This window comes from Malania oleifera, chromosome 2 (assembly GCF_029873635.1).
Source record: "Malania oleifera isolate guangnan ecotype guangnan chromosome 2, ASM2987363v1, whole genome shotgun sequence".
Classification (NCBI taxonomy): domain Eukaryota; kingdom Viridiplantae; phylum Streptophyta; class Magnoliopsida; order Santalales; family Ximeniaceae; genus Malania; species Malania oleifera.
The window spans coordinates 21,452,931-21,470,969 of NC_080418.1; positions in this window are offsets into that span (position 1 = coordinate 21,452,931).

Here is an 18,039-nt window from a genome sequence, read left to right on the forward strand (position 1 = left end):
ATAGATTTTCCATAGCATTGATATAATTCCTTTATCAGTTTTTTAATCAAACAATCACGCTAAAAAAGAAAAGAACACTTATTCTTTTTCGTATTTACCTTTTCTTATAACTATGTATATATAAAATAATAACCGGTCATTCCCTTTCTTTTTTAACTACTAAACACAATGTAAAAGGGTAAAAATAAAAATAAAAAATTAAAGTGATTCAAAAATGCGGCGAATATGTTTTGTCATATACTCAATTGTTAATTTTATAGGAAGCACTGTAAAATAATCATGTGCAAATAATAATTATGTCTGCAATTATAGTGAAATAAATTATTCTATTTTTAAAATATAATAGTAGATGAACATGCAACGATTTTATTTTCAAAATAGTGAAGCTTTTTTAACGAACTTTGTGCATGATATTCATTTATTTTTTTTTTATATATTCTCTCTTTGACTATTATTATTATTATAAAACCTACAAAAATTTAAAGTAACTCAAAAGTAGTGCGAATATCTTTTGTCGCATACTTACTAATTTTATAGAAAGTATTATCAAACAACCATATACAAGTGATAATTATGTATAAAATTATAGCACAAAATTTCTTTCTTTTCACTAAATGTGAAAATTACAATTTGTGCAGACTTATTATGATATATTGATGAGCAATAAAATCACACTAGAGAGAAGAATGTAATAAATAAATAAAGACAGAAAAAAATAATACCATTTTAATTCATTTTTTTCCCAAACAAAACTTAACACCCTTTTGCAATTTCAATAGCACAAAACCTAAAATTGGAAAAACTCTTTAATGGGATTGAAGATGTAAGGTCAAATCCTTTGCATTCTCCCCTATCTGGCAATTAAAGCAGATAGGCCTCCTCAAAGAGTGCCTAAACTCTTGAAATGGACCCAACATAACATGCATAATGCCCTAAGGTCCTCAATCAGCATCCAAACATGTCCTATGGTTCATATTTCTTGTGAGGTGGGATAACCCCAGCCGTCCGATATGGGACCACTTTTGTATAAAGTAGGATAGGACCCATGGGCGGCGGTAGAAAAATGGATTCCATGCTGGTCATTAGAGTGGGATTTATTATTTTAGTTGTTTGATTTGCTGACCTAGCCATGGAGGCAAGCCTCTCTCTAGGGTTTTCAATTTTAGATTGGTTTTATGCAAAAATAGTTTTTTTTTTAAATAAAAAATATGCCATTTATTTTAAAAGTTTTACATCTGTGTAAAAAAATTAGGAAATGACTTCCAATTATATTTTTAAAAAATTTTGTAGATAAATATTTAAAACTAAAAAAATAAGGATAATGTATTTTTACTATTCTTTAAAAGATTGAAATACAAAATGAAAATAATTTTTAATAACTAAACAGGGTTTTTTTTTTTGGCTTATCCAAGAACATGATAATTCATCACGTATACATCCACAACGGAAAATTCAATAGTTAAAATTTTAAATTTTTGTGGTATAGGTATCAAATTCAAATTTTAAGAGGACTATAAAGGGTTATGAGATATATAGGAAATGAGTTAATTACCTTTTATTGTATACTCTAACTTATACTCTAACTTTTTGTAGATTTTCAACAAACCAGAAGAAAATATATAAATCGAGCAGTTATTGGTATACTTGATATTTAGTATATATAAATAATACATACCCAAAGTTTTGATACATAGGAATAGAATGGAATAAACTATAAAATTAGTTCTCATACTTTTACTCGTTTTGTCGTTTGATTTTCATTTCACTTACTCACAACATATTCCATTTGGATATCAAACAAGTAGATATAGTTATAAAAACATAGAAATTAAAAAAGCTACCATAGTCATCACAATAGTAGCTCAGCTGAACCATTTTATAATAATAGTAACGTTGTGTTACTATTGTCGCTATGCATCTTATGACATTTGAAATCATGATAGATATATCTGTAAAAGTTATTCAAAATTTGACAATGAATGCTACCAATAGTTTTTTTTTAATTTTTTTTTTAAAATTTTGTTTGACAAAAACCTCAATTTTATTGATAACTCTTACTTATGACGGAGGAATATCATGGTTATAATTAGGACACATAAGATTTATAAATAAACTATCAAAATCATCACAAATATCAAAATCAATACTAAAAAAACTAGTACCAATAGATGGTAGTAATAAAGTATTTACGAAAAAATAGGGAAGCACATTTAAGTCGTTATTTGCCAATAGAAGTTACTGATTTAACAAAGTGATTAAATATCCATACATGAGAAGATAAATGAAACTCACTCTGAATCCATTAAAATTAGAAAAGAATGGATGTAAGATTCTTCTTTCCAACTCTCTCATGACAGGAGAAAAATCACAATGAAAATGAGCTTCCAAGAAAAGATTAGCAAGGCATCATCTAAAAATCTTGCCAAATCTTACATATATAAATTAAGGAACACCAACAAAAGAGAAAGGTAAAGAATTCCTCCCCAAATTTTTTCTCACTTTTGTAGGGACTGTTAGATCAAAATTCAATTATAGGCATATATGTGAAACAATTATGTGTTGTAGACTGTTTAATAAGGAAAGACCTTATTTAAAGCTAATCGGTTATTTTGAATTATAATGGACTTTAATATATTCAAAACAGTTGTGGACCTTTAATGTGTAGATATTTTAATGGTTATTTTCGTTTATTATAATGGGCGAGAACAAAAATACACATATATGGCCAACGGTTATATATATAGTGGTTATGGTCCCCGGACCACACTGATGGTTCTATAATTTCTCTTTTGTCATCCCATCGCCAAAAGAGAATATAGAGAACGCAAAAGGAATTCTTTGGACATTACGTGTTGATCTGAAAGGCCATCAGTACGACTCGACACATCTTGGAACGTTATGAATTCAAGTACGCTTCCGCATTCAGTTTAATATTCTTAATGATTTGACATGACTAATTCTAGCATGATGATGATTTTCATCAATTAAAGAAATACTCTTTAAGTTTTTACAAGTGGTATCAGAGCGGCTTCATGTTAAATTATTGGGAAATAATTTCTCAATTTTGAGTTAATTTGAATAAATCTTTGTTTTTGTTTTTGTTTTGATCTGAAAATTCAGATCCAATAATAATAATAATAATAATAATAATAAGAACTATTTTGGAAATTTTGTTCTTTGCGGGGATCGTGAGATATTTAGTTGTAGTTTAATTTTAGTTATTATATTTTTGAGATAAAGATTTGGTTTGAATTTTTATTTTATCTTTTAATAAATTTGAATCAAATTAAAATTATGGCCCAATAGTTTTTAAAGGGAGGATGGTCAAAGGATGGAAGTTATAAAATAAATTCAAATATGGGTATATTTAAGGACATATATATATATATTTGTGTGTGTGTGTGTGTGTGTGTGTGTGTGTTTTGAAACAAAGTGGATTAAAATAGCAAGTCGCCAAAGTGACTACTCTTGTGGCAATCAATTTTGTTTTAAAATATAAACGGCTTGTGTGCGTGTAACGTATGTAAAAATTGATCGGCCCAAAGGAAGATAAATTTTTAGACAGAATTGCACGTGCACCTGTGGTAATAAATGTGTGATAATTTTTCGGTCTATTTAACATGTGAATAATAATTCGGCCTAAAGGAAGATTTATTATTCGACATATTCTTATTATCAGCATTTGATTACTACACCAAGATATCACTTACAAATTAATATATTTGTCCAAAGATAAAATATTAACGGAGTACACAATATCTTGAGATGGGAATTACTTGTTTTTGAATTTAATTTTGGTTTAGAATTTATATGAGCTTGTTTTAATTTTTATGGTTGTTTGTTCTTCTCTGTTTAGTTATGACTCCTACTAATATTACATCCAACATCAATTCTATTCCTATGCTAAATGGCTCGAACTTTAAGTAATGGAAAGTGAACCTTTTAATTGTTCTCGGAATCATGGATCTCGACCTTGCGTTAAGGGTTGATTCTTCCCCACCTATTACATAAAAAAGTACCTCTGATGAGAAAAGGGATTTTGAAAGGTGGGAGAAATCAAATCGCATGTATGATGATCATGAAGAGAGCCATTCCAGAAGCATTTAGGGGCACTATGTCAGATAAAATAACTATAGCTAAGGATTTCCTTTCCGATATTGAAAAGATGTTTGTCAAGAAAAAAAAAGTCTAAAATTAGTACACTCTTAACAAGCCTATTTCAATGGGGTATAAGGGTAAGGGTAACATTAGGGAGTACATTTTAGAGATGTCTCATCTTGCTTCTAAGTTGAAAGCACTTAAGCTTGAACTCTTTGAGGACTTGTTAGTGCATTTGGTATTATTATCCCTTCCGGCTTAGTTTAGCCAGTTTAAGGTGAGCTATAACTGTCAAAAAGAGACCTGGTCTCTGAATGTGTTCATCTCACACAGTGTACAAGAAGAAGAAAGACTTAAGCAAAATAAGGTAGAGTGTGCTCACCTAGCCTCGACCTTTAAGGAAAAAGGGAAGAAGAGGAAGAAGGATAAGACTACTACAGATACAGAATGTTAGCTTTGGAGTATTCTCAAGAAGGGCGGGTGAACTAGAATTTTAAAATTTATCTCCTAGGTTAAACCAGATAACAACAGTATATCCACAACTTAGTGTCTGTCTATACTATTCCAAATGTGCAGATAAATATAACGTGCGGAAATTAAATCATGCACGACATTCACACCATAACATACACCTGCAGGAATATAAATTGTGAAAATGTAAACAATGCACACACGATATGTTATCGGGGTTTGGCTAATACTGTCTATGTCCTCGCCTCTAGCTCGCAAGCCTGATGATTCCACTAATGCTCACTTAACGGGTGGAGCGACACCGGTTACAATCAGGTCAATTAGCGGGGCTAACCTCAACCTACATCTTACCAAAATGGTGCACCTAACTTTCCTAATAGGGTCTAAGCTAATCTGGGACTATGCCACAAGACTAGTCTCCCTTTTCAGGCCCACGTCTGGAATATAACAAATGATATGAAATTTTTGTACATGAAAATATGCTTCTTCACAAGAAGATATGTACAATTAAGCACAATATAATCAATGCACCTTAAGTATGTATGAACTATAAGTTTGGTGCTCTGATGTGTGCTAAACACTCAAATAAGTATAGACAATCAATATAAATCAAGAGTGTATGTCAAAGTAAGATTTGAAACACAGTATATGAATATCACAAAATCATATCAAGGTTTCAAATATGCTTAGCAAGATAATTCAAACAAACTCAACAAGATGTTCTCAATATACTAAGCACAAGGAGTGTTTAAATGCAAGTGTTGAAAAAGATTTTGCACACAAAATATATAGGCTAAGGTAACTTGCAATGACGATGCAAGAACCACAAGCCACTAAGTCTTCCCTCACAAGATTTATCAAATAAAATTTATGGGAGAACTTAAAGCTTTACTCTCAATAAAAATCAAACAATCAATATAGCAAATGAGAGTATGAGCTAGTGAGATTAAGCACAAACACTTTAGAAATACTCACAACACTTGAAAGATAAAAAAGAATGAAGTGTATAAGTGTTTGGGAGTAGTATAGGCTAAAAAGGGATTTTTGAATTTGAGAGAATTTTGCCTTAATTATTTTTGCTAATCCTTGCTAATTTTTGCAAATGAACATGTATATATAGGCAAGGGGAAATTTTTGACCATTGGGGACTCAATGAGGATAATTAGAAAAGTTTAAAACAAGTTTAGAAAAATTAACCCACTTTACCCCTTTTAATTTTTAGTAAAAATTAATTTACCCCGCGAGATTCGGGTGCCCGGTCTGAGGTTCAGGTGCCTGAATAGACTCAGTTAGAAAATCAGTTTTTAACAGTATGGGTGCCCGAAGTCAGGGTTGGTTGGCATAACACAAGACAGAATGTTTATGTCCGCGATTCGAGGGCCCAGATACAAGTTCGGTCACCTGGGGGCTTTTGAACGTGAAGGTTCGGGTGCCCGAGTTGGTGAAAAGTGCCCTAACATGGGTTTGGGTGACCGGGGAAGATACGTTCAAATTGGTTTGGTCACCTGAACAAAAAGTCATCATGTTGACCTATCAAGGGTTCGGTTGCTTGAGGCGTTTTAAACGCCACAGGGTCGGTCGCCTTAGCTCTCTCAAGTTTTTCAATTAACGTCCAATTTTCCTTATTTAGTTCCCTAGATATAATAAGTGAGATTGGGGACTTTCTTACGTGCAAGTGCTAGGAGCTAGGGTCTCTCTAAGGCCTTTTCAAGTATGCCAAAAAACCTGGCGTCGGTCAACTGGTGATCCCTAAGGTCAAATTACGGTCTTAAACTTTAGTTCCTACATACATGCTGTGCATTAATTATTACAAACCATTCCTATATTACTATTACAGACTCAAATTACACAAAATATAAATTACAATGAGTCTTTAGGGTCTTTAGTCTTCAAGTCTTCTCATGTGCCAGCATATGATATGATAATATAAACCTGCACACAAACTTAACAGACATTAAATACCAAATTATTTGTCATGATCAAAATGGGATGTGACTAATAGGGTCAACACAACACCTTAAAAGAAACAGCAAAAGAAACCTACCGAACAAGAAGGTACAGGTTGTTTCTTCTATGGAGCTAAAGGGCATAGGAAGAAACAATGCACCAACTATCACGCTTGGCGTGCAAAGAAAGGTATACTTCTTAATTTGGTTTGTTCTGAGGTTAATTTAATTTCAGTACCTGAACACACTTGGTGAATAGATTCTGGGGCAACCACTCACATCAATGTGTCTATGCAGGGTTGCCTAAATTGCCGAAAGCCAAATGATGCTGAAAGATACATCTATGTGGGTGATGGCAAGACAATTCAAGTTGAGGCAATATGACTATTTAGATTATTGTTAAAAACAGGATTTTATTTGGATCTTGTTGAAACATTTATTGTACCGTATTTTAGACGGAACTTGATTTCTATTTCTGCTTTGGACAAGTTTAGTTGTTGTTGTTCATTTAGGAATGGAAATTTTAGTTTGTTTCATGATTCAAAATTGGTTGGTTCTGGTTCTTTATCAGGTTATGATAATCTTTATATGATAGATACAATTGTTTCATTTAATGAATTCCTGCATTTAAGTACACGTGGTACCAAGAGAAAATTAATCGGGGAGAATTTAGCTACGTTATGGCACAAGAGATTAGGTCATATCTCCAAACGGAGAATAGAGAGACTTGTGTCAGACGAAACTCTAGACCCCTTACATTTCACAATTTTTAATGTTTGTGTAAATTGTATTAAAGGAAAACAAATCAATAAAATGAGATTTGAAGCCAATATGACCTTGGACGTCTTAGAACTTATACATACGAATATTTGTGGACCATTCCCTATGATTGCTTGGAATGGTCAACAATATTTTATAATGTTCATAGATGATTTTTCCAGATATAGCTATATATATCTCATTCATGAAAAGTCACAGTCACTGGAAGTGTTAAAAAATTTTAAAGTTGAAGTTGAAAATCAACTCAACAAAAGGATTAAAACCATCAGACCGTGGTGGTGAATACTATGGTAGATATGATGGTTCAGGTGAACAATGTCCAGGGCCGTTTGCTAAATTCCTAGAGGAAAAAATAGGACGCTTAAGACTGCAACATATATACTTAATACTATGACGAGTTTGCCCACTATGAATGGTGTTGTTGAGAGACAAAACATGACACTTAAGGATATGGTGAGGAGTATGATTAGTCATTCCACCTTACTAGAAACACTCTGGGGAGAAGCACTTAAGACTGCGACATATATACTTAACAAAGTCCCAACTAAAGTGACTGCCAAAACCCCTTATGAACTTTGGACAGGTAAAAAACCTAGTCTAAACCATTATCATATTTGGGGATGACCAACTAAGGCAAGACCTTATAGGCCTAATGAAAAGAAATTGGATTCAAGGACGATGAGTTGTTATTTTTTTGGGTACTCAGAAAGATCCAAGGGGAACAAATTTTATGATCTTAGAACTAAGTCGTTTTTTGAGTTAGGAAGTGCTCGGTTCTTTAAGGATGTCGAGTTTTCAGAGGGAGATAAAATTAGGGACTTTGAAGAGGAAGATGTAGATATTCCCACAGGTGTTGTTGTCATTGATTAGGATTTTATTCTTGACCCTATTCAAGACACATTAATTCAAGACAATGTTGTAGAACCTCCCACCCAAGAAATTATTCTAGGAGAACAAACTCTTACACCTCAAGAACCTATGCCATTAAGAAGATCCACTAGAAAGAGAAGATGTGCAGTGCCAAATGATTACATTGTATTTCTTCAAGAACATAAGGTAGACATTGCAGTGATGGTAGATGATCCTATTAACTTCTGTCATGCCATGGAAATTTCTAATTCTCAGAAGTGGATTGATGCCATGAATGAGGAGATTAAGTCTGTGAAGGATAATGACGTGTGGGATCTTGTCCCATTGCCAGAAGGTATGAAACCCATTTGTTGTAAATGGATATTTATGACCAAGAGGGATTCAAAAGGCAATGTGGAAAGGTACAAGGCTCGTCTTGTTGCAAAGGGCTTTACATAGAAAAAGGCATTGATTATAAAGAGACTTTCTCTCCTATTTCTTCGAAAGACTCTTTTAGGATTATAATGGCATTAGTGGCTCATTTCAATGTTGAGTTACATTAGATGGATGTAAAGACCGTGTTTCTCAATGGTAACATTGATGAGACAATCTATATGGTGCAGCCAGAAAACTTTGTGTCAAGAGACCCAAAGAATATGGTTTGCAAACTAAAGAAATCCATATATGGACTCAAACATGCATCTCGACAATGGTATATTAAGTTTCATCAGGTAATTATCTTGTTTGGTTTTTGAGATGAATTCAGTTGATGACTGTGTATATCATAAGTTCAGTGGGAGCAAGTATATTTTTTGGATTTTGTACATTGATGACATCTTGTATGCCAACAACGATATAGGCTTATTGCATGAAACCAAAAGATTTCTAGTTAAGAATTTAAATATGAAAGATCTTGGTGAAGCCTCTTTTGTGTTAGGGATACAATTACACTAGGATTGTTCTCGAGGTACTTTAGGACTATCACAAAAGAGTTATATCGAAAAGGTTCTTAAAAGATATGGCATACAAGATTGTAAACCAAGTGATACCCTTGTGGCTAAGGGAGACAAATTTAGTTTCAATCAGTGCCTTAAGAATGTTTTTGAGGTACAAGAAATGCAGAAGATTCCATATGCTTTGGCTATAGGTAGTCTAATGTATGCTCAAGTTTGTACGAGTCTGGATATTACATACGTTATTGGGATGTTGGGTAAGTATTTAAGTAATCCAGGAGCAGATCATTGGAAAGCTGCTAAACGGGTCTTGCGGTACTTATAGAGAACAAAAGAATGGATGCTCACGTATCGGAAGTCGGATTGGCTTGAGATCATCGGGTATACTGACTCTGATTTTGTGGGATGCCGAGATAGTATGAAATCTACATCGGGCTATATTTTTCTGCTTGCTAGAGGTGTCATCTCCTGGAAGAGTGCTAAACAGTCTCTTATAGTCTCTTCCACCATGGCAGTAGAGTATATAGCATGTTATGAGGCATCTAATCATGGAGTATGGCTGCGAAATTTTGTCACAAGGCTGCACATAGTGGATAATATTAATAGACTACTTAAGTTATTTCATGACAATAAATCTGCAATTTTATATTCCAACAATAACAGGAGCTCGACGAATTTGAAGCATATAGACATCAAGTTCCTAGTTGTTAAAGATAGAGTTTAGAGTGGTCAGTTGTCTATAGAGCACATTGGTACAAACTCCATGGTTGCGAATCCGCTTACTAAGGGATTGCCACCCAGACAGTTTCATAAGCACACTGCTGAAATGGGCGTCATATTTCTAGATGATGTTTAGTTTTAGTGGGAGTTTGTAATTTATGAATGTTTTTTTTTTTTTTCCGATATAGATATGTTTTTTAATTATTTTAGTTTATGGATTATTTTGAGGTTATTTTCTGCAAAAATAAAGTTTGGTTTTCACACTCTGATTTATGTTATGATATGATCTCACTAAAGTTTAAGGTGCACTAATTGGAAATAGACATGTTAAGATCACATTGCATGAAATTTCCATGCCACACATCCACATCATAATCCATGTCATTCAGTTGTATTGGCATATGTGACTATTGATGGGTCGAGTTACAGATATTGTAATAAAGGCCACTTTGATCCTATGTTAGTATACTTGATGGACCGTATTTGTAACGACCTGCTTATTTTACAATTTTTTTTCTTTTCCATAATAATATTCTATATAATAATCCTGGAAAATCATAATCAACTCGGTAAATCATATTCCACCTGAACCCAAGGGTACCGGGGATATACCTGAAATACAATACTGATACCTAAGCAACAGGAAACGTAATAACATATACATATCAAATTACCATTTAACACAATACCAGAGTTTACTACATCCCTCATATGATTACACATAACCCAAAATATCCAAAAACAAGTCCTAGGGTCGTCATCCAAAAATCTGTCTGATCCTAGCAAAAGACTTACCCATCAAATAGGGTAAAAGAGCTGAATCCTAATGTTATGGAGCTCTATTCGCTTTTCTATCTGGAGCTCCTGAAATGTTTATATAATTTGGGGTGAGACACCTCTTGGTAAGGAAAATAAACTAATATCAGTGTGTGGCAACATGAGTATTTTCGTGTTATACATATAACAATACATAAACATATTTGATAAAATTGTCTGTATCATATCTAAGAGAAACATGTTTTTTCATATCATGGTATAACATACTGAATTTCTATACACATAAATCATCTCATATAACTGCATATACAAAACATCCTGGATTAACTGGCGGGTATCATGTCTTACCCCAACATGACTGGGTTGTACGGCCCGAAGGCGAGACCTAGCAATGGCTGGCTGATCACGCTAGATCAACATAAGTCTGTAAGTACGATGGGTCTGCCCCTCTTGGTCTAGACACCAAAGAGACGCCTGTGCTACAATAAATCACATCGACTGCCGATCTCCCACTGCCCTGTATGGCAAGCGGTAGCACTAACATAAACATGATCGTAATCATATAACTACGGTACCGTGCTTTGTGAAAGCCTAAATCAAGCCAACCAGGTTCTGATAACATATAACATATTTTCAAATAATGATACATGGCTATTTCGTAATCATATCTGTCATGTTAATATTTTCATACATCTTTACATAACATATCATATAAAATTTACGGCCCTTACACCGGCATTTTGTATTTTATAAATCACGACCCATATGCCGGTATTGCATATCATAACAACCTTCGGCCCTTGCATCGGTATTTCATATAAAAGCTTAATCCTTACGCTAGCATATCATGTAGAATCCTCGACCCTTACACCGACATATCATATAAAATTCCTTAGTCTGAAAAATCCCTGTATCATTTTAACATTTTCCTAAAAGCAGTAATAACATAACTATTTTGTAAACATAATATTTCATCATCATAATTTCCGTGGTAAATATTACTCATGCCACACAAAAGAGATAATAAACTTATTTCTAATATTATTCATGAAATCCATATTTCTGATCAACAACATTATTTCCAACATAATTCTACAATATACATATTTATTTGAAACTAAATGCTATAAAATAATAAATATATTTTCATAAAATCCCGACTTAGTTTATCCCCTAACCTGATTTCTGAAAAACTCTTACAATGTCTAGTCTTACACTCGCAGGGTTTCCCGTTCAATACCCTAAAAACAACATCTCCCTAAAGAAAACTTTAGTATTTCTTCGACCACTACATTTTCTACGACTATAGGAAAACCAAATACTAAAAAAAAAGTCTTATCCTAAATTTGGGATAGAGTCCAAGTTAGCCCCACCAATGGTCCACTCTAGCAGACTTGAAGAGAACTTTCCCAAGATTGTCGTGGTGGCCTCAGATCGTCAAACTGGCAAGAAATCGGCCTAAAATCTGAGAGAGAAGGGAGAGGGGACGAACAGAAGAGAGAGAGAGAGAGAGAGAGAGAGAGAGAGAGAGAGAGAGAGAGAGAGAGAGAGAGAGATGAGAGAGAGGGAGAAAGGGTTCTTCGCGTAATTTATGCAGAAAAATCGAGTTTAGGCTATTTATACACCTGCACTCATTGACAAGCCATGTCACTTTGTTGATGGGACCACAAAGGAAGTTCACCGACAAATGGTTGACAAAATTCAGAACTGAAAATAGTCTCTCGATAACTTCTCGTTGATGAGACACGTATCCCCGTTGACGATCCCAATAAGCCACTTCGTCAACGAACGCGTGTGGCCCCCTTTACAATTTCCTTTTTCTCCCTCTTTATTATTTAAATACTATAATTCTTCAGGTTTCTACAGGATTGGTTATAGATATATTTCGGCTTGGCAGCAAAGTTGAGATCATTTGGTTATTTTTTTGCAATACATAATTATAAGGTTACACAAATAGCCCAAGGTGGAAATTGTTGGATCAAAATCCAATTATGGGCATATATGTGAAACAATTATGTGTTGTGGACTGTCTAATAAGGAAAAACCCTATTTAAAAGTGATCAATTATTTTGGATTGTAATGGGTTTTAATGTATCCAAAACGGTTGTGGACCTTTAATGTGTAGATACTTTAATGGTTATTTCCATTTATTATGATGAGCGAAAATGGAAATACACATATATGGCCAATGGTTATATATATAGTGGTTATGGTGTAAGGACCCGAACCCGAATGGGTTCCTACATATAAATTTTTCAGCGGATGCAATAAATTTCAATTATCTTTATTGTCAGAGCACTAATTAGCTTTATTACAAATATACGTCTTAAATATTAAAATTAAAATTTCTAAAATTCTAAAATACACAAACATATTCTAAATTGTATTATTCTAAATTTCTATTCTACTCTACTCTTTCTACTTCCACTCATGCACTTGCTACGCCAAATTTGTGGTACACTCTTCAAAATTATATGAAATATGTAAAATAATGAGTGGGGTGAGATGATGCTCAGTAAGTAAATAAGATTATTATTAGTGTGTGATCAAAATAAGTTTTCATGATATTATAATTTCGTAAAATAATATTTAATACTATAACTTCAAAATTGCTTTTAAAATAAATGTAAATTTAAAATTTTCTATATAAAACTTTTACTATCATTTATAGTAATAAAATCTTATAATCATATACTATAACTATTAAACTAAACTTTTTAACTTTAAAACTATAACTATAATACTCAATTATATATATATATATATATATATATATATATATATATATATATATATACACTTTTCCTTATATATTTCCTTCAAATCATCATTTAGGTACAAAGATGTCCCCGTTTATATAAACATATACTTTTCTTTCAAATCATCAATAGCTCTGTTCACGTAATTAATTATGTATGTACATGTACTGTAAAAACTACCCTTACGCTTATTAATCGTAAGTCATTTTTACCTCCATGACTAGGTTGTGCGATCAGAAGACTAGACTTAACTAGCAGGTCGGCCAAACTAAATCAACGTACATCATCATAGAGTGAAATTTTCCCTATTAAACTCTAGTCCAACCCAGGTGTGCACTCAGGAGAAATTCACTACTGTATAAAACCACTTTGTAAACAGTGTGGGTGCACTCTAATCCGTTTAAACTTTAAGCTATAGTACTGAGCATTCGTAATTTCTATATCGTCTAAGCCATAATGAGTTTTGAAAACATTTTATTATATAATTTATATAATTAAAATAATATCATGAAAATATCATTTTTTTTCTCATATTTTCATAAAAATATGTAACGTATGAATAAACTCATGTGATCTTTACTCATATTTTCGTGAAATATGCAACATAAAAATTAAACTCATGTCACACGATTTTTGTGTTAAAAATATTATTTTGAATAGAAAGTAATGTTGTAAAATACCTGAGGGATTTAAAATATTTTTTAACTCAAAAATAAATGTAAGTATATTAAAGATAAAATTATTATAATTAAATATACTTAAAAAAAATTCAGATAAATTTTATGAAAAATAACTAACATAATTAAAATTCACTTACAAATACACTTGGGTATAAATTTTAATAAAAATCTAACATAATAAAATTTACTTACCTCTTACTTAACGTTGTGATACGGTCACAATGAATATCTCTAAAAATGAGATTGGAAAGAGTGGGTGAGTGAGAATTTTATTTATAACAAAAATTCTCCATCCACCACTAATTCTTTCACTTACTAATCATTCTCTTCCTTCGAAAAATTTTTGTGAAAAACGAAGGTTGATAGCTTCCTATTTATAAAAAAATTTTGGGGAAGAAAATGGAATTTATAAAAGTGTGTGAAGAGGGGTAAAATTATAATTTTATTAAAATAAATTTGTAACGACCCAGCCCTTTATACGGACCAGTATTGTTAACAAAAATATAAAATACTTGTACCTGATAAACATACATAGACAACCCGCCCTAAACAGGGACATACGGGTATAAATCATACATAATTATAATGTAAATGTTGCAGAAAACATAAACATTTATTGGGATTTCTACTAGACTTATACCAGAGTTTACTTGTCGAGTTCATAAAAACCGACATTCATACCTAACACATATCCAATACTTACAATCTCCAAAAGGTACTTCAACTAGGTTTATTACATCATCAGAACACTTACGTAGACTAAACCCAAAAGCAACCTCCCGAGTCCCTCTAGCTACTAGGACCGATGTCCTAATGGACCTGAAAACAAAGGTTAGATACGGGGTGAGACACTTCTCAGTAAGGTAAAAAGTATTACAACAGTGTGTGACTGCATATGCTTATTTTAATCAAATTCAATACATACAACGACAATTTTTCAATCTGGTGGTGCAATAGGTATAGTAACGTAAATACAATATATATTTCTTCCATAAAAGCCTTTAAATCTTGTATATAAACATTAGAACAATGACTAACTTGGTATGACATAATTACGCCTATTTACCCTGTGGCACGGATTGTGCACTGATGACTCTAACATGCCCTGTTTGTGTCGACATTGCCGAACATCTATTCTATAGTTTGATTGCCTCCCTTGGTCTATTATATCACCAGTGATTACAAACTTCTGCAAGCCGACTATCTTATGTACCCACACTGATTCACATGTGTGATTGCACTGTACTTACCAACTACGGAACCGAGCATCTAAAAGTATTTTTCAACCCCCGCACTGAAGTATATTTCAACTCCATTCATTGAAGTATATTTCAACTCCCTTGGTAGCAAGTTGTGTTTCTAGTTATCATATATACAATTTATAATGAAAACATAATAACCTGTGCAATTCCAGTATTTTCACAAACTCATTCAATCACTTCGGGTATAAACCGGCACACACACTCTCGGTTTACCCTTTTTACATATATAGCACAGTATGCAACCGACACTTGTTTTCCACATTTTCAATACAGCAAGATGGAACTCCAGTTCCCACAAACTCATACAAATATTATAAAAGATTCACACATTTCCATTTCAACCATATGTCACACGCGTTTAATCAAAAGTCTTTTATATGATTTAAAATTCAATAAACATCATTTAAATGGAAAACAAAGGATTCAAGCATCTCCTACTATAGTATTAATGTAATAAAGTGATTTTTGTAAAGTTTAGAGATCATATGCCAAAATCCTTATTTTTACCAAAAATCATAAAATTGTAAAATCTACATTCTACCTGGTGGAATTTAGCAAACAAGCAGTTAAATCATACATATAAGTATAAACTAACTTTTTAGCGGATTAGTTTTACAAAAATACTATTGTGAACAAATTTCCCTTATCTTAAACCTGAAAATGAAAACACGTACGGAACGGTCCAAACCGACAATCCGGGATCCTCGAAACCTAAAAACCACAGAACATAACTTCTCTAAAATCTAGTCTACTATATAACTGCTTAATCAAAAACGGAATTAGATCCTTACCTCGATTTGGGGGGAAAACCCTAAAATCTCTGAAACGACGATCCAATCCACTATATTTGTAGAGTTTCCTACCCTGATCCACGTAAGAACCTCCATTTTTAGACACGGACATCGGACGGCGAAGAATCGTAAAGAGAAAGAGAGAGAGAGAGAGAGAGAGAGAGAGAGAGAGAGAGAGAGAGAGAGAGAGAGAGAGAGAGAGAGAGAGAGGAAGTTCGCTGGTTTAGTGAGAGAGAGAGCTTTTGGGAGAAACTTAGCCTTTAAGCAACCATAATGGATATTTATAAGGCTTTTGACCGAGTCAAACTTGTCAACGAGGCGGCGTCTTCGTCGACGAATCCGCCACACAGCTCGTCGACGAAGTCATTCCTTCGTCGACGAACCCCATTAGGATATTTTTCTAACCCGCTCAATATTTCCTCATCGACGACGCTCTGAATTTTGTCGACAAGGTACTAAACGGACTTCGTTGACGAACCTGCTGCCTTCATCGACAAACCCTGTAGAAATTCCCCCTTTCTTTTGTCCGTTACTTACTCATTCCTCATTTATGGGTTCAGGTCTCTACAATCTTCCCTCCTTATAAGAATTTCGTCCTCAAAATTTATTAACCGTTGCTAAATATAATCCTTTTTTATAATTTTGTTTTACAAAAGAGTTGACAGCCACCCACAAAGCGGCTTCAACCCAAATTCATTACCTACCCTCACTTATGACGGAGGAATACCGTGGTTACAAAGTAACGCTTCTCCAACATGTAATATAAATATAAAACAGGCCAACATATATATATATATATATATATATATATCTGTCCTTTTATCTGACTAACTCAACCTTCTCTAAATAACTGAGGATACTTCTTCCATATCTCAATTTCTAATTCCCATGAAGCTTCTTCCACTGCATGGTTACGCCATAATACCTTCACTAGAGGTATTTCCTTAGTCTGCCGTTGCTGTACCTTCCAATCTAATACCTGTACAAATACCTCCTCATAAGATAAAGCATCACTGATCTTAAGAGGTTCGTAACTCAATACGTGTGATGGATCTGGCACGTACTTCCTCAGTACAGACACGTGGAATACATCATGGACTCTAGATAGTGTTGGGGGTAAAGCCACTCGATAAGCAACCAAACCTATCCTTTCAAGGATCTCAAAAGGCCTGATATACTGAGGACTTAGCTTCCCCTTCTTCTGAACCTCATCACCCCTTTCATCGGAGCGATCCTCAGGAACACCATATCTCCTACCTCAAATTCCAACTCTCGTCGACGAGTATCAGCATAACTCTTCTGTCGACCCTAAGCTGTCTTGATTCTCTCCCTGGTCAACTCGACCTTTGCAGAGACCTGTTGAACCAGTTCTGAACCCAATATCTTCCGCTCACCTACCTAATCCCAAAATAATGGAGATCGACACCGACTACCATACAATGCCTCATAAGGTGTCATCTCTATACTAGCCTGGTAACTGTTGTTATATGCAAACTCAACAAGCGGTAGATATCGTATCCAATTATCACAAAAGTCCAATACACAAGCCCGCAACATATCCTCTAACATCTGAATAGTCCTCTCTATCTGTCCATCCATCTGCGAGTGGAAAGACGTACTGAACGTCAGTTGTGATCCCAAGACATCCTGTAGACTTTTCCAGAAATGAGATGTAAAACACGGATCTTGATTTGAAACAATAAAAAAATGGACACCATAGAGTCGTATCACCTCCTACACATATAACTCTGCCAACCTATTCAGAGAGTAGCTGACTCTGATTGGAATGAAATGTGCAATCTTCGTCAGCCGATCCCCTATAACCCATATAGCATTCTGCCCATGCACCGCTACAGGTAATCCTGTCACAAAATCTATCGAGACGTGCTCCCATTTCCACTCAGGGATGTCAAGTGGCTAAAGTGGTCCTACAGGCCCCTGATGCTTTACTTT